Here is a 15666-nt window from a genome sequence, read left to right as displayed (position 1 = left end):
CAGCCTCTTCAGGGAATGACAGTGGCAATTTGCATGGATTGTTTTCATAATTTACTTTGTGTAGACGCTGGTTTCTTTAGAGCCTTACATGATACACTCAAGAAATCAGATTGGAAATCCTGCCCCATTTCTGTGGGGAATTTTTCTTTGTGTGTGTGCCCAACCACTTTAGGCTCATTGAAGCATTCCTTCATTAGTTATTATTCATTTTGGTGTGAGTAGGATCTCTTGCATATAAATGGACCTGAATATTTGGGCTTTGTTTTGATACCAGGAAATCGTAGATAGTTTTATATCTTCTATGCTTAGAAAATGCCTATGCTCTCACTCGGTGGCATCAGGGAAATGTGGATAATTTTCCATATTTTGACAAGCTCTTGGCAGGATTGACTATTTGTATGTCATGGGTAATCTGTCTGCTGATTCAAAGGGTCTTGTTTGACTGTATTCCTTGGAATCTGATCTTCCTTCTGCCAGGTGAGGCAGTGCAGGGAAGCAGTAAGTCTTGACCACCAAATGTTAAAATAATTTTATTAACCCAAAATCCCACTTGGTCCTTGTGATGTCTGTCAGACGGGGTGTTTGCTGGTTTGAAGTGCTGAGCTCAGGTTAGCTCCCCTGGACAAAGGAAGCTCTTCCACTTCTGTGGGATGGAAGGCAAGGCCTCCCATGGGAAGTCCCTCCTATTGAAAAAACACAAGTGTAGTGGGATGTGACATTGGACATTTGTTTTTAAGCACCTGGGATGAGCATCTGGTTAGGCCTGGCCTGGGAATCATATCACAGAGCAGGACAGTGTCTAGAGGTGTCCATGGTGTAAATAGACGTGACAGTCTCCTGACAGCTTTTCCATGTCAGGTTGTCCTGGGATGACATTTGTAAGCTCGACTTCCCCAGTCATTTAAGTCTTGATCCTAAAGACACTGAACATCTGCGCTTCTCGTTTGGGTTGAGTACTTCAGGTAGTCAGCATTCATGTTGTGTTATTCCCTAGTAATGTCACTTAAATAAAAAAATACTTATCCTTGAGGGCAAAAAGGATCAAAGGCCAGGTCTCCATGTTGAGTGTGTAGGGTCTGAGGGACAGACAGCTGAAAGAAATGGAGCAGTGTATGAGGCTGTCATGTTAACACATTATTTAAATAAATCCTTAGCTTTTCTCACCAAAACAGCTTTTTACTCAGGAATGGAAGGAAATGTTCCCAGGACAAGCCTGAGTTGGGGAGGTTTTGGAGGTAAAACAGTGATATTACTGTGGGTGGGATGAAAAGAAGCTGCTCCCTGTTAATAAGCTGAGAAGCATCACTGAAATGTGTGATCATTAACCTTATTCCTTGAAAGCGCTCAAGACCCAACAGAAACAGGCAAAGAGCCTGTAGAATTTACAATCAAATTTGCACCTAGGAGGCCTTCTGTGCAAGTTCTACTGGCTCAGGAGTGTGGTAAAATAAAACCCAAGCAGAAACATAAAAACCTGATCCAAGTCTGATGGAATCAGTGGGAACACTCAAACTGACAGCAGTGGGATGATGAGGCAGCATTTGGATCATATGCTGCTCGAGCTGATAACTGATTATTCAATTTGTCTTTCCTCCTGTTTGTTCATTTATTGTTTTTTCTGTGCTCTTCTCTGTGGTAGAATGATGACAACCAATCCTGAGCTTAGCAGTTACACAGCATGGTAATGTACCCTGAGCTTTTCTCTTTCATCCTTCTCTTCACACCATAGTATTTTTTAAATGACAACCTATTCACCCAGCAAGCACTTGAGATGAAAGTATTTTTGTAATTACTTCCTAACAGTGGGAATCAAGGAGCAGGAGCCTTTATCTCCCAGCTTCCTTTCAGAATTTTCATTTTCCCCAAAGAACCAAAGTGCTTGTGTGTCTGATGGGGTTGCCATGGTGCTGGCGTCGAGTGTCTTTGTCCCAGGTGGGAAACATGTAGGAGGAAGAAATGATTTGGGAATTGCTCCTGGTTGCCTGGGAATGAAACCCTGGAATAGAAGGTAGAAGAGTGGGAAGACTATTGCCTCCTTGGGAGACCTCCCTGTGCACTTCCCCAGGCACATTAGTGGTTCTCAGGGACACTGTCATGCCGGAGGGTGTCTGAACTCTTTCTCAGCTGAATTTCTCATGACCTGTGTTCTGGTGGAGGATATTTTTGATGCTGCACAGCCCACCACACAAGTTTGTGCATCAGAACAATGGGGAAAATGGAAATTATTTCTGTGTAGACTCATTACAGCATGTTGTGTAACATCCTCTGTTCAGTATGGATATTCTTGTATAAACACAGAATCCCAGCGTGGTCTATATTGGAAGAGACCTTAAGGATCATCTTGCTCCACCTCCTGCTGTGGGCAGGGATGCCTTCCACTATCCCAGCTTGCTTCAAGGTCCATCCAGCCTGGCCTTGGACACTTCCAGAGATATAGGGCTGCTTCTTTGGGCAGCCTCTGCCAGGTTCTCACAACCCTCAGAAGGAACAATTTCTCCCTAATATCTGGTCAAAAGTCTCCTGCTCTCTGGTAGACCCCCAAGAAAAGCCCACCAATAACTTGTATTGATGGCAATAACCTGCGCTGTCTAAGGGCATCCTGTTCTTTGTCTAGCACTTCTGGAGCTTTTGCTTTTTAATTTGGCCTTTTTCTCTTACATTGAAACTGAAGTGGGTACTCTGAAGTCCTTCACTGAATATAGTTTGTGGGGTTGGGTTTTTTCTTTTCTTTTTTTTTTTTTTTTTCAGGTAACAGTTTGCTGAAGGAAATGGTAATCAAATAGAACAGGAAGAGCACAGTATGGTATAAAAGAAAAGGAGTGTTGGTGATGGTGATAGGAAGCAAAGGGAAACAGACTTTATAGTGAGGAAAAGCTTACAATTTTTTTTAAGAAATAAAAGCTTGAGCAGGAGTGGATCAGAAGGTGCTGTGAAGTGACTGATGTGCTCTCTCTGTGTCGGGGAGACTGTGCCTGATGATGAGGGCAGGAACATCCATCTGCTTAAGTCATCTTCTATTCTTGGCAATAACAAAGGAAAATGATTTTTAAATAAAACCAAGAATAAAGGCTTCCTTCCAACTGCAGGCACCCAGCGCCAGAGTAGTAAAACACACAGAAAAATCTGTATGAAGGGAAAATTGAAAAAATGGAGACAAGTCAGTACATTCAGCTTGTGGCCATTCCAAGGCTCCTACCATTTTCCAATAAAAACTCCCTGTGCCCCCAAATTGCATACAAGGAAGAATACTTTCAATAAACAGTAGTGCTAACAGAGAGGAGAGGCTTTGAAATATTGTGTAAGCAACTGGTCCTATGTGAAGGTTTGGTTCATAGATGACATTCTCAAAGCAATCTGGGAGAGACATGCCAAGGGGAGGATCACCCTTGGGTGGCCCATGTAGGACTCAGGTCCCTGGCTTGGATGTGAAGTGGCTCATCTCTGCCACTGAGTTTGATCAGAAAGGTGCACATGAGATGGTTCAAAGTGCTTTTTATGGGCCTGAACATAGTACCAGGATGGCACTCTCTGAGAATATGGGAATGAGAGTCAGAGGAGCTGCCTTATCAGGGGGAGTTCATGTGAATTAGAGGTCAGGAACCAGAGGAAATGAATCCTCCCACAGCTTGCGGGGGCTGAGGCTTGCTCATGTGTTTCACATGTGCATCCTACAAACTTAGGACCAAAACGAGAGCACCGAGAGACTCTACTGGAAGTAGAGAGCTGTGTTTAATCAGTCTGTGTTCTGCAGCAGCCTTTTGATGGGAAAATGAGCTAAAACATAGCAGTTTGTGTCATAACATAAAAGGGTAATTTCTGTACCCTAAGACTCATGCTGGACTTTGTCCTGAATTTTCTGCAGTTTTAGCATTTTACCCCACTGTGAGACACCTGGTTTTTAATGGGTTTGATGCTCAGTAAATTTATAGGAAGATTATAGAAACATCTTAAGAATCTAACTGAGGGAAATTTAATTCATTTCTGTCTTTGAAAATATCTGGATGAGAAGTTGGCATCTGGTTTATGACAGAGAAGGAAAATGCATCTGGTGTGTTTTGAATGAGCAATTTGAATGCCATGCTCCTGCTTTTGGTGGGGTCCATGTAGGGTTACTGTGGAGTAAATCTTGCTGTGCCCCATGTATTACCCCAAGATGTTCCAGCTCTCTACACCTTTCCCTTTATCCCTTCCAAATGTGGTGTAAATGATAAATAAACTTATCTTGTTTGTCATGTGTGGGATGACACAGAGTTGGGCAGCTGGAGCTGACAGGAATGTGGATGGAAATGACTAACATGAGAATATCAGCCTCATACTTCACGTTGCTCCCAGTGGATTGAGTTTCTTCAGATCCATTTCTGGGTTACACAAGTGCATAAATCTTTCCAAAATGCAATAGTAAAACACTGCAGAGAGTAGCAGCATGACCCAGCTGTTGTTTGCTAAGAAAACAGGGATTTTAATTTTTTTTTTTCCAGAATACCTTGCCTAATCATTCTTTGGAGTATTCCAATAACATGGGACAGGATCAGCCAGATAATTAGGGTTCTGGATGTTATTAAAAGTCACACAAGTCTGAGTCTGCAGTTAGAGTTGGAAAGGAGGGAACTGATGTCTCAGCGAAGCTGACTTCTCGTGCGTGGTTACGGGGAGAGGCTGACCTGTGGGAACTCTGTGTTGGATTCCACCAAATACCATGTGGTTTGGGAAGAGAACCCAGGGAGGGATGAAGAGCTTAGCTGGCTTGTACTTTAGGAGTAGCCAAGGGAAGCGTTTCGTTGGTGTGTCTTCCTTTGCAGCATTATTGGCAGGGCCTGTTTCTAAGCATTCCCTGGAAAGGTTGGAGGACCTATCCGCAGGAGGCGTGTCCTTGTGTCTCCTTTGGCATTTTACCTCTCCACCCAGGTAACAAGCAGGAAGGAGGCTGCTGCCTCCCAGCAGCCAGTGACGTGCCTGCAGGGAATGGGTTTGTCCTTCCCATTGTTCCTGGCAACAGCCTGGGTCCATCAGGTGGCTGGAAAGGGGAGGATCTTCCTTCTTCTCCCATATTTCTGCATAGGGTGCCTAGCAATGGACCTAGATATCTGGAGAAGACTGGATTTAGACACTGGCATCCTCCATGGAGGACAAGGAGTGGTGGACTGTGAGTGTGTGTGGAAGGGCACACTTGATTAGCAAGTGCTGTCTTTTTGTGTGAAATGACTATCCTGTAGCCATAAATGCAAAATCTGGATCACAGAGTTTGGATAACGATTTGTTTGCCAAATACCTGTGTTCTGTAATCCTACAGATATCAAATAATAAATCAACACCACCTGGTTAGTGCAAATTAGAATAAAAACTTCCAAATACATGGATCATCTTGTGCAAAATCCTAATAATACCTAAAATGTTTCAGATAATAAATTTTCAACTGCAACAGGGTTAAACACGATGTAAACTGAGCTTTTTTAGTCTCTGCTGGAAACAGTAACAGGTGATGCAAGGCCATCCAAGGAACTTTGTGCTTTCTTAAAGGAGAGCTCTGCTCTGCTTTCCAATTCTCCTCACTAATAGCTCCAGAGAACATAAAGTCACAATTTCCAGGAGGAATAGTAGTTGTGCTTTCCTCTCCTTGACAATAAATCTGTTAGAGGTATTAAAGTAAAAGGTAGGAGTAACTCTGCTAATTATTTACAAAACTCAGATCAGTGGGAGTCAGTGATGGGTCTGTGGTTGCCCTTGAGCATCAAAATACCCTCTGGGCCAGAAGGGTTTCGATGTCTTTCCTCTGTTTCATGTCAAAGTTACTGCTGTAATCATTTACCAGTTCAGTGTATGCTCTGTTCCCTCCTGTCCAGCTCTTCTGCACTGTGTGTCCAAGTGTTGTCGAGTGGTATTGTGAGATTTGAGAAGGTCCTTGCAAGCAGAGAGTGAAAGTTTGTGGGTCTGGGGATGTCTGCAGTCTGCAGCATGGGCCAGCTTCCCACTGCCAGAGGGCAGGGTTAGATGGGAAACTGGGAGGAAATTCTCTCCTGTGGGACTGGTGAGGCCCTGGCACAGGTTGCCCAGAGAAGCTGTGGCTGCCCCATCCCTGTAAGTGTTCAAGGCCAGGCTGGATGGGGCTTGGAGCAACCTGGGATAGTGGAAGCTGTCTGTAACCCAGGAGAAGAGGACCCTGGGGGAAGAGAAGAAGCTGCTGAGGATGTTTCTTAGGAGCTCTAAATGTAGATTGAGCAGAATCACTGGGTATGATTGCAGGCTGCTCTGCCAACTAGTGATGTACTTTTCACTTAGGTCTTGGACTTGCTAACCAAGTTAGGGAGCTAATTAGGAGCTGGCTAATTAGGAGCCAGCTACAAATCAGTGTCTTCTTCTTTTGTTTCTGGATGTTGATTTTCATTTGCCTTTGAGTACCTGTGATTTGATGATCAAGATTAGTTGTGGTTTTTTTTTTTCCATTGCTTAGGGCAGAAAAGGAAGCTCAAGGCCAACCCATGATGAAACTGAGTTTTGATCTTCCATGTTTCCTCATGACATGGAGCAAATATCTCAAACTCCACTTAAAAATCATGTTGTTGAACAGGAAAAATTTGGCTGGTGCCTCTAGACTGAGAGTAATTCCTAGTATATCCCTTGCTTTCATTTGATCTGTGGCAAAACCAGTTTTGAACACTACTGAGAAGTACCTCAGAGTGAAAAGGCAACTCATTTTACTCTGTGCCTCATGAAGAAACTCTAATTGATATCACTACAAATGATGTAGCTAGTAGCATCATAGATGTTGTTGATTTTCAGCAAAAGCCCTGTATTCCATAGATCTATAATAGCAATAAAAATCCAGTTCACAAAATAAATTATTACTGTATTTATTTACTTTTTGAATGCTCAGTTCTAACCAAGAGGCAGCGAGTATTCAGAAACCACGTAATTAATTTTTTAATCTGTTTTAAGTAGATTGTCCTGAACAGCCTTGAAAATGCACTACCTTGCTCCTCGGTTCTTCTCATATTCTTCCATACCCAACTCCACGTTCTTTTTATTCCTGATCACAAGTGAATTTGCAAACAGATGCATTTGAAACTCTGCTTTGGTAGTTTAATGCTATTTTTCAATTTGCTTTTATGGGGTTGCTGCTTGATTTATTTCAAGTCCCCTTCCTTAATCAGAGTTTTCCCTGCCAAGAATAAGTAACAATATAGTTTCATCACTTCCAGCACTTCAAAGCTTCCAAGTTTCTGAGAACATTTACTATTAGAAGTAAAAATTAGTCTTCCTTTAGTTAACAGTGCTCTTTAATAGGGAACACAAGGGGAGATAAATCAATTTAAAGTATCTGTTTTTTTGAGGGCTCTCACTGCACTGTGCCGTGTTATGGGGCTTGATTACACACTTGGTTTAATTGGAGGAAGGCTGATGAAGTTCTGACCTCCTCAGATCTGCTTCGTTTGCTCTTTGTCAAACATGCTTTTTTTTTTTTTTTTTTGCTGGTGAGACAGAATCATTATTCATATTTATTTCACTTTTTTACATCTGAAGTTTGTCAGGCTGCTTGGAAAAATGGGACAATGAAAGCCATCTGGGCATCCCATCCACTTCCATTTGGAAACATCTGCATCGTTATTAGGAATGTCTCACCAGCACTGCAGTGAACAGATGTGTTCCCTTTCCATCTCCAGGCTCACTTAGAATTTCTGATAGTGAGAGAAATTCGATAGGCACTAAACCCCAAATGCCTGTTCCTTGATCAGGCCCTCTAATACTACTAATTTAGGATGTTTGTTCCCATGTAAAGTAGAACCCAGTGGCATTTGAGGGAGGAGACAATGGGGAAAAGGCAGCAATGTCTCCTGCAGGGAATTCCCTGTCTGTGTCTGTAGGATTTAAAGTTGAGCACTTGTATTCTTGAGCCTTTGCCATGCAGGTTGACTCACAGCTGTTCATCAGATGTAAGGCTCCGTGGAAATCCAGAGTCCTCTGTCTCCAGCTGCCTTGTCTCCATTCTTAAAGCCTTTAATTTCTTTAAAGAGAGAGAACTCCCTGCATGAATTTACCATCCCTTTTCTGAACCTCACAAGTGTTGGCACACAGTGTATAGGTGCTCCAGCTGCCAGTATCTCCATATAGCTCCATACTTTGCAGTCCCTGTACAGGTTTCCAGTGAGAGTGGTGAGGCACTGGCACAGGTAAAAGATAGCATTGTGTCTGCATTGCCAGGGAAGCTGAGGCAGAAGCTGGAAAGCCAGGGAGAAACTGGAAAGCTGCACTGCTGGACAGTGAGTTCCCTCAGCTGTTTTTCTGTGGAAGAGCACAACTGGACAACCAAGAGCATCTGTGAAACCTTTTAGGTACTTAGGACATAATAAGCTGCTTTTAGCATCTTCTGTGAAGGCTTATTTGGGGTGACGATGATATTTGCAGCTGGAGTGGGATATTCAAAGGCACTGCAGGTTATTACCCCAACTAGAAGTGGGTAAGGTGATGCCCACAGTTTGGAAGTGACTGTTCCACAGTGGCAGAGCTTCTATCCAAATCAAACTTCCCAAGTCCCAAGCAGATACTCTGTCTCGCTAATGGCTCGGCTTTATTTGGTTTTTTTCAGGATTTTCAGGTCAGCAGTTTGGTGATCTTTGTGCTCAGTTGGGTTTTTGAAGCTGTTTGTTGCCCCGACCCAAGACCCGCTTTGTGAATATCAGCCTGGGCTTTTGGGACACCCCCTTCCACTGTGGATGTGGTATCTGGGTAGAATGGCCTTGTGCATATTTTTGCTGTTATCTTGGACACTCTCGAGGTCCATGGACTGTTGGGAAATAGCTTGGGCTTGGAGACATTTGTTGCTCTTGGAATGCTGACTTACAGTGCATTCATGGAAAAAAAAGCAGGAGCTCGAGTTCAACAGCATTCAGTGACAGTTTATAGTTGGAGCTTTTCCTTTATATTTATGCCAGTGGAATTTTGAGAAATGGCTGAAATTCCATGTGGCGAGAAAGAGAGGCTTATTATCCGTGACTAATTCTTGGATTCACTCTTTAAAATTGTTATTATTTGCTGTTGTGACACTTCTACTCTTCTGCTACATTGGTTGATCCTCTTGTCTCCTAATTTTGAACAGCATTTCTCTCACCTTGGATTGCCACTCTCACATCATTCCCACTGCCAACCTCCTTTGGGAGTTCAGCCTCTGCAACCACACTGTCAGCCTGGGATCCAGAGCCGGGCTAAGCTTGCCTTTGTGTTAGTTAGAGGTTGAATCCAACATGAAGGCTCTGCATTTTTGGATGACAGGATTGAAAATCGTGATTGCTTTTGGTGCATAGGATTGCCTTTCTTGCTGTGTTTTCTGCAACACAATATTTGATAAAGCATTTCTTCTTTTTAGTTCTAAATCAATAAATTTATTACTTAGCTTAAGAGATCCTTTTATATGTCTAAAATGAACACTTGGGCTGTTTTCCCCTCCTTTTGCAGAGAACAGTCTCCTTTTTGTCATATTTCTAGTCAGACCTATTGTATATTCAATGGAAAATTCTTCCTAAATCTTCTCCCCTCTCAGGTTCTTCCCCTTTTTATTACTATGCTTTTTGTCGCTGTCTCTGCTAGCTTTCCACCAGACTGGAGGGCTCATTAAAGTAATACTGTGCAGGAAATAGAGAGGGGTGCAAGAATGGAACCCTGCTCGCTAAAGAGAGAAAGTTGGCAGCTCTCCTCTCACAGGAAAGTTCCTTGGATTTGAGGAGCAGCTTCTTTGAGAGAGTGCTACTGAAGGGGCGTGAAATGCTTGGTTAAGTGTCATTGCACAAATAAATGGCATTTTGGATATTCACACATTGTGATGAGGTTCCAGCAATAATGATCCAATTTATTTGAATTAATTTGTATATGGGAGTTGGAAATTTATGTTTTATCTAAGTGTTCTTGAGTGTCAGGAGGGAGAAGGTGGGCTCTGGATAGAAAAAATACTTATTCCCTATTGAAGATGCTTCCAGCAGACCTCACCTCCCATGGCGGACTGCAGGGATGAACCTTGCTGAAAAACTCCTTCTCCTTAGTCACAGCTTTTCCAAGAGAAATAGTCCTTGAAAAAATTGTCTTTCATGTCACAGCAGGAGAATTTATGATTATGACTCTGTGCTATTTTGGATGGGATCAGGATGGGGAAAAGGAGAGGGGAATGATCAAAATATCCTGTGTGGAAACAGTGCGAGTTAGATTCATAACACATCTGTGCGAGGTGCAGGCGAGGCTGGCACGCATGTAGGAATTTGGTGAGGTGGAAAGGAAAAAAAAGTGCTTTGTTGTGTAAGAGTCTATATGAAAAAAGGAAAGTATAAGGGGGTTGGGTCCATAATGAAAAAAATCTGTGTCGGTTTCTGAGGGCTGCTGTTTGAGCCTGGCAGAAAACTCTTCCCCCGAAGAAGGGCCATAGGAAAGTGTAGATGGGACCCTTCTATTTGCAAACCAGTTCTGTGGTGTGACATTGAAAATCAACCCTCCTAAGCTGCCTGTTTGCTGGGTTTTTTCACTAAAAATAGTGTGATGTCAGCATGTCTAGTGTCAGGCTGTGTGGTTTTGTGAGTGTATCACACTTACTTCATGTAATTACAGACAGAGCTGTGGGTAGATGAGGTTCTGCTCCGTAAGGAATTGTGAGAATTGACAGCTGGCTTTTACCTCAGGACTGTTCTCTCCCTGTCAGCCCTTCCAGTTTTAAAATCCTTCCTTCCAGAAAATGCTTGACTGGGAGACAGCAGAGACTTTGACTGATTTTCTGTGATTTCACATAATCTGCCTGTGTGTCACTGCATACTATTGTTCAACGAAGAATCAGAATTTGTTGACCCAGCATAGCTAGCTGGAATATATTTATAATAGCTCACTTAATGTATTTTTTTATTCTTCCAAAAAAAAAAAAAAAAATTACTCCATAATCATTAATTCAGTCAGGTCTTATGTGCAAGTTAATTAAAAAATTAAGGATTTCAGCTGGAGATAGGGTTGATGGACAAATGAAACACTGCAAAACTTCTGTTTACATGCCTTAATACATAAGTATTGTAAACCATTTTATGTATCCAAATGTACATGTGTATCATAGGATTGTGGAATCCTGGGGTGTTGTGGGTGGGAAGGGACGCCTCATGTTTGCAGACATGGCTCTGCTGCTGCGGTGGAGGAGCCCTGCCTTGGACGTGGCAGTGTCACTGCAGGTGCACAGGCTCATCAGAAGGCTGGGCTCCCAAACCCAGCTGTTGGACTTTGTCCTCTCAGAAGGTCGGAATCCACTTAGTGCCAACTGAGCAATTAAGGACAATTATGCTTTCAGCTACATTAACGAGTAACGGAGCAGGAAGACACTGGGAGGAAGTGACCCGTTGTTGCACGCCCGCACACTTTGTGATTCACTATCACTGGCAAGGCATTTGAAGTTCTCTTTGTCTCGGTAATGTGGGCTGCATAAATATTTTCCCACATTTTTTTCCAGTTTTACACACTCAGTTATTCCTTTTATGTGAGTGATTAATGTGAATTCCATTCTCCATTCTCCTTTAAATGTTGGTCTCAGCAGAAGCCATGGGATAGCTGAGTCTTGCCCGTGGTGTTTCCTCCTGTGCCAGTGGCCGTATGAGGGAATCACACTGAGGGTGCTGAAGAATAATTTTGCCTTCCATACCCATTCATTCAGTTTAGAATGGAACCAGGCCCAGCTATTCTTCCTGTTCCGTGTCTTCTGTGAACCTTCTGTGAGAGGGGGAAACAAGTGGCTTAAGGCCCAATAAAATCAGAAATCTCCTTTGATTTCTTTTTGTGCAAAACTTCTGGCTTTGGCACTTGGACAGAGCTTCAACTTTTCCCTCCTCCATTTCTCATTTGGCCTTTTAGACTTCAGGTGTCAGGTGGCTGGACTTCAGACTCTTAAAGGTTTCCAACCTTAACAATTCTGTGATGCTGTTTTATTGTAACAGGTTCACTCCAGCCAGTGACCTCTAGATGGATTATCCAGATTCCAAAGCTCCATCACACAGACGGGCCAGGGGAGAGCTGCTGCAGGACCCAGATCCCAGTATTAACTGGTTCCTAATTTGTTGTGGTAATGGTCTCCTCTGTCTCTTAGAGGTTCAGGCGAACTTGGAGCAAGTCAGTGAGAAGCATGTTCGTGTCTCTTTCATTTACAGGAAGAAACATTTAAAGTACCTTTTTGCTTCTTCCACTGTTGCCACCACAGTGTCCTTCAGCATTTTTAGTAGCAAAAATGGTGTTGCTGTGCCCCACCTTGTCCCCACTGGCGTTCTCCCCTTGGATTTTTACAATGTGTTTTCATTGCTGGTCATCACTGGAATGGAAAAGCTTAGCTGCCTCAGCTGCTCGTGGCTCTGCTCTCCAACTCTTTGGCTTATCCACAGGCAGGAGAAAGCAAATGTGTCCTGGAAAAGGGCAAAGATTCTTTCCTGAGATTTGCCCTTGCATAGATCATGGTGGGAGAGCCTTTCCCTTGGCATGGATCAGAGTGGCAGGCCTCCAACACTGGGATTTTTGCATCATTTGTGGGCCTGGAGCAGCTCACACGTTTAGGATATTTAGGTGAGGTATTAAATTGTGCATTGGTGGCTTGTACAAGTCCTTCCTTAGTAGCTGTCAAGCTCCATCCCTCATTCCCAAGGGCTGGGAGGGATGCTGTGTCTGTGTGCTGTGTGAGCAAGGCACAGCTCCCTGCTCGGAATAATCCCCTTCTAAGGGAGCCGGGCTCTGTCCGGTGTCCCGCTGTTGTGTCTGGACAGTGTAGCAGGCTTTGCTGACTTCCAGAGGCTTAGGGCAGATAAAGTGGTGATCAGAGGGTAATTGCTGTTGACAGTGGGCAGTGGGCTGCTTGCTGATGCAAAGGGCTGTGGCTGGGCCTGCAGAGGATCACTAGCCAAGCTGTGTCCTTTTGCACAGTTTTTGTGGCAGTAAAAGGTCCCACATGTTTAGGAGCACATTCCTTACAAAGCTTTTAAAAACAAGCAGCTGCGTGTAAACACAACTCTCCCTTTATCCCAAAGATATGAGCAACCCAAGAAGTAGTTAGTGCCCTCACTGTGGAAACTGCTCCCATTTGCCCCAGTCTTTGCCACTGAAAATTTACTTACTGTCTTTTCTCTGGAAGCTGTGGCTGCCCTATCCCTGCAAGTGTCCAAGGCCAGGTTGGATGGGGCGTGGAGCAACCTGGTCTAGTAGAAGATGTTCCTGCCCATGGCCAGGAGGTGGAAGGAGATGGGCTTCAAGCTCCCTTCCAACCCAAACCATTCCATGGGTCTGTGAAATCGGAAGTTTGGCTCCTGCCGTGCTTTCAGCCAGCTGGCAGAAGCTGGGTCAGATGCCAAGGAGTAAGGAGTGAGAATTTTAAGGCCTTGCTATAATGACTTGGTTCATGAGCACTGGGGGGACTGCATCTCTGCCAAAGCAACTTCCTCACTGTAGTGTTCTGGTGCTTAAAATACCTGCTTAAAGAGTTTAGACCCTGGAATTCATGTGAAGCCTGTTGGGATCTCAGGGAAGCTGCCCAAAAATGCAGACATAGGCCATCCAGCATTTCTTCTTCCAGTAAGTTCTGAATTAGCAGATGAATTATGAATACAACCTGTGCTTTCAGAATGTAGTGGGTACCCCCCTTTCAGGACTGCTCTGTCCTTTCACAGTGCATTATTCCAGTTAGGAATCCAAGGATGCTTTAAGAGTACTCCGTTGTGAAGTAAAAATGATTTTTGGGTTGATGTAATGATACATGAAGGTATGAGTGCTTTTAAGGTTGTTAATGCAGAGCTCTCTCGTGTTCCTGGGTGAGTGTCTGACTGGAAAGTTGTGGATTCGATGCTTTTAAGAGCTGGAAACTTTGGGAGCAAAGCCTGGCCACTGAGCTGTAAAATCAAGCTCTCCCATACCCAAACTGGGTTTGGTTCCGGCACTCCAGGTACCCCAGGTGTGCACCTCAGCAGTGGGCCAATCTGCACATTGTTCCTGAGTTATTTTTCTCATCTGCAAACCAAATTTCAGAGCCTGTATAGATGCTTTTTCCATACTTTTTGACATTGATACAGATGATGATTTTGCAAAATGAGACTTCTTTTCCTCTTTTATTTTTCACCTTTTATTGCAGCTGTGTTTGAAAGGCCCCATTGATATTGTGGTGTAAAGTGAAAAATAGACAGCCTTGCTTGGTTTATTGTGTCCAATATGTGACCCACAGGCCTCTCCATGTGCTCTGTTGGTATGTAAGCACCAGCAGAAGGTGTAGCTCAGGTCTCCTAAAATGCCAGACCCAAATGCTGAAGTCTTCCTCACATGTGCAAAAAAATTCTGGCCTTTACTCAACAGAATGTTCTCCTAGGGTTAAAGTAGAAAAAATCAGTTTATTGCTATTAAAGTCTCTGAGCTACATGTGTAAGTTGCTAAACTGAAGGAAGAATGACACGTTGTAATAGTGTTTTGGTAAAAGACCTGGAATTGTCAGGCGACTGTTTTTAATATATTTTCATACTTAAAAATTCAGGGTCAAAGCCAGACTCCAGCTCTACCCATAATTATGCTTTTTTGAATAATGCCACCTAGTAAATATATATTTTTAACCTGTTCTAAAAAGAAATGCACAAACAGAACTAACCACCAAATCACCTGTACCTCCAAAATAAAATTATGATGGAATCCTTGCTATATATAGAGAGAGCCAAATAATTAAAGAAATGGGGAATGGGGGGATGTCTCGCTACTAAGAAAGCAGGAATTCCAGGAGACATGGTTTGTAATTCTAGGATAACTACCTCTTGGCTAAGTTGGCTGTTAGGGCTAAAGCCCAGCTAAAAATAAGGTGCAGAGCAGATGAGCCAGGGCAAGGCCGGGCAAGTCCCGAGGCCATGTTAGGCCAGCATGGAGCTGTGATCTGGTATTAGGGGGTGGCCAGGCAAGGGGCTGGCACGTCCATGGGCTGTGCAGGGAGCAGCCTCTCTGGCTTCTCTGCTTGTCCTGTGTCCCCCCTCAGCTTTTGATTATTAGAGGGCAATATCTTTATTGCAAACAAGCTCAGTTTGACCCTGAGCCTTATTCCTCTTCTTTTGATTGTATGCTAGAGCCTCACAGCAACGGTTACACCGCTACTCAATTGCCACAGATCCAAAAACCTTTTCACCACCAATCAGGTGAGTGCAGAGCTGTTGCAGACTGTCCAGGGAGTGTGTCAGGCGTGTCCTCCAGCACTGGGAACCCTGGAACAGGCTGGCATTCCTCTTCGCTGTTTGTTTCTGGTCATGGGATGGAAAAAGAACAGTTAATAGTTGACCTAAATTCAGGCCTAGTTAATTATAGTTTCTTTCAGTTCTGGCTTTGTTCTGTGTGTGTTCGCTGCCAGGTGAGGATAACCTGCAGTCCTAGAAAGCCTCATGCCAGGGAGGGAAGTGATGACAAGAAAATTAGAGGGTGAAATTCCAACCTTTTCTATTGGAAAAGTTTATCCTGAGTTGGCTCTAAACACGATTCAAATACATAGAGGATTATGCATTTCTACGTGGCTCCCTGAGTGTGCGGCTGGCATCAAGCCTTGGTGTAAATGAGGGCTAGGAGCAGTTTTTGCTGATGGTGTGTGGAAGGCAAGAGCCTTCCCGTGATGTCAGCACAAGGAATATAGTGCAGGAAATCTTCCATCCTTCCCAGAATCACCCT

At 43.7% G+C, this 15666-nt stretch overlaps 1 protein-coding gene and 1 long non-coding RNA gene across 3 annotated transcripts in view; one reads left to right on the top strand and one right to left on the bottom strand.

Annotated features, from left to right (window-relative positions):
- Positions 1-15666, top strand: part of ADAMTS3 (ADAM metallopeptidase with thrombospondin type 1 motif 3) — a 56510-nt gene that overhangs the window by 22107 nt on the left and 18737 nt on the right. The window lies entirely within an intron of this gene.
- Positions 2752-15666, bottom strand: part of LOC146767718 (uncharacterized) — a 32696-nt gene continuing 19781 nt past the window's right edge. The window contains exon 2 of the long non-coding RNA XR_014954950.1: positions 2752-15666. This exon is cut by the window's right edge and continues 19231 nt beyond it. This is a non-coding gene — a long non-coding RNA (uncharacterized LOC146767718).

This window comes from Lonchura striata, chromosome 4, assembly GCF_050655825.1.
Source record: "Lonchura striata isolate lonStrDom1 chromosome 4, ASM5065582v1, whole genome shotgun sequence".
Lineage (NCBI taxonomy): Eukaryota > Metazoa > Chordata > Aves > Passeriformes > Estrildidae > Lonchura > Lonchura striata.
Note: the sequence above shows the minus strand (reverse complement) of the source record. Positions and strands in the feature narration are given on the sequence as shown.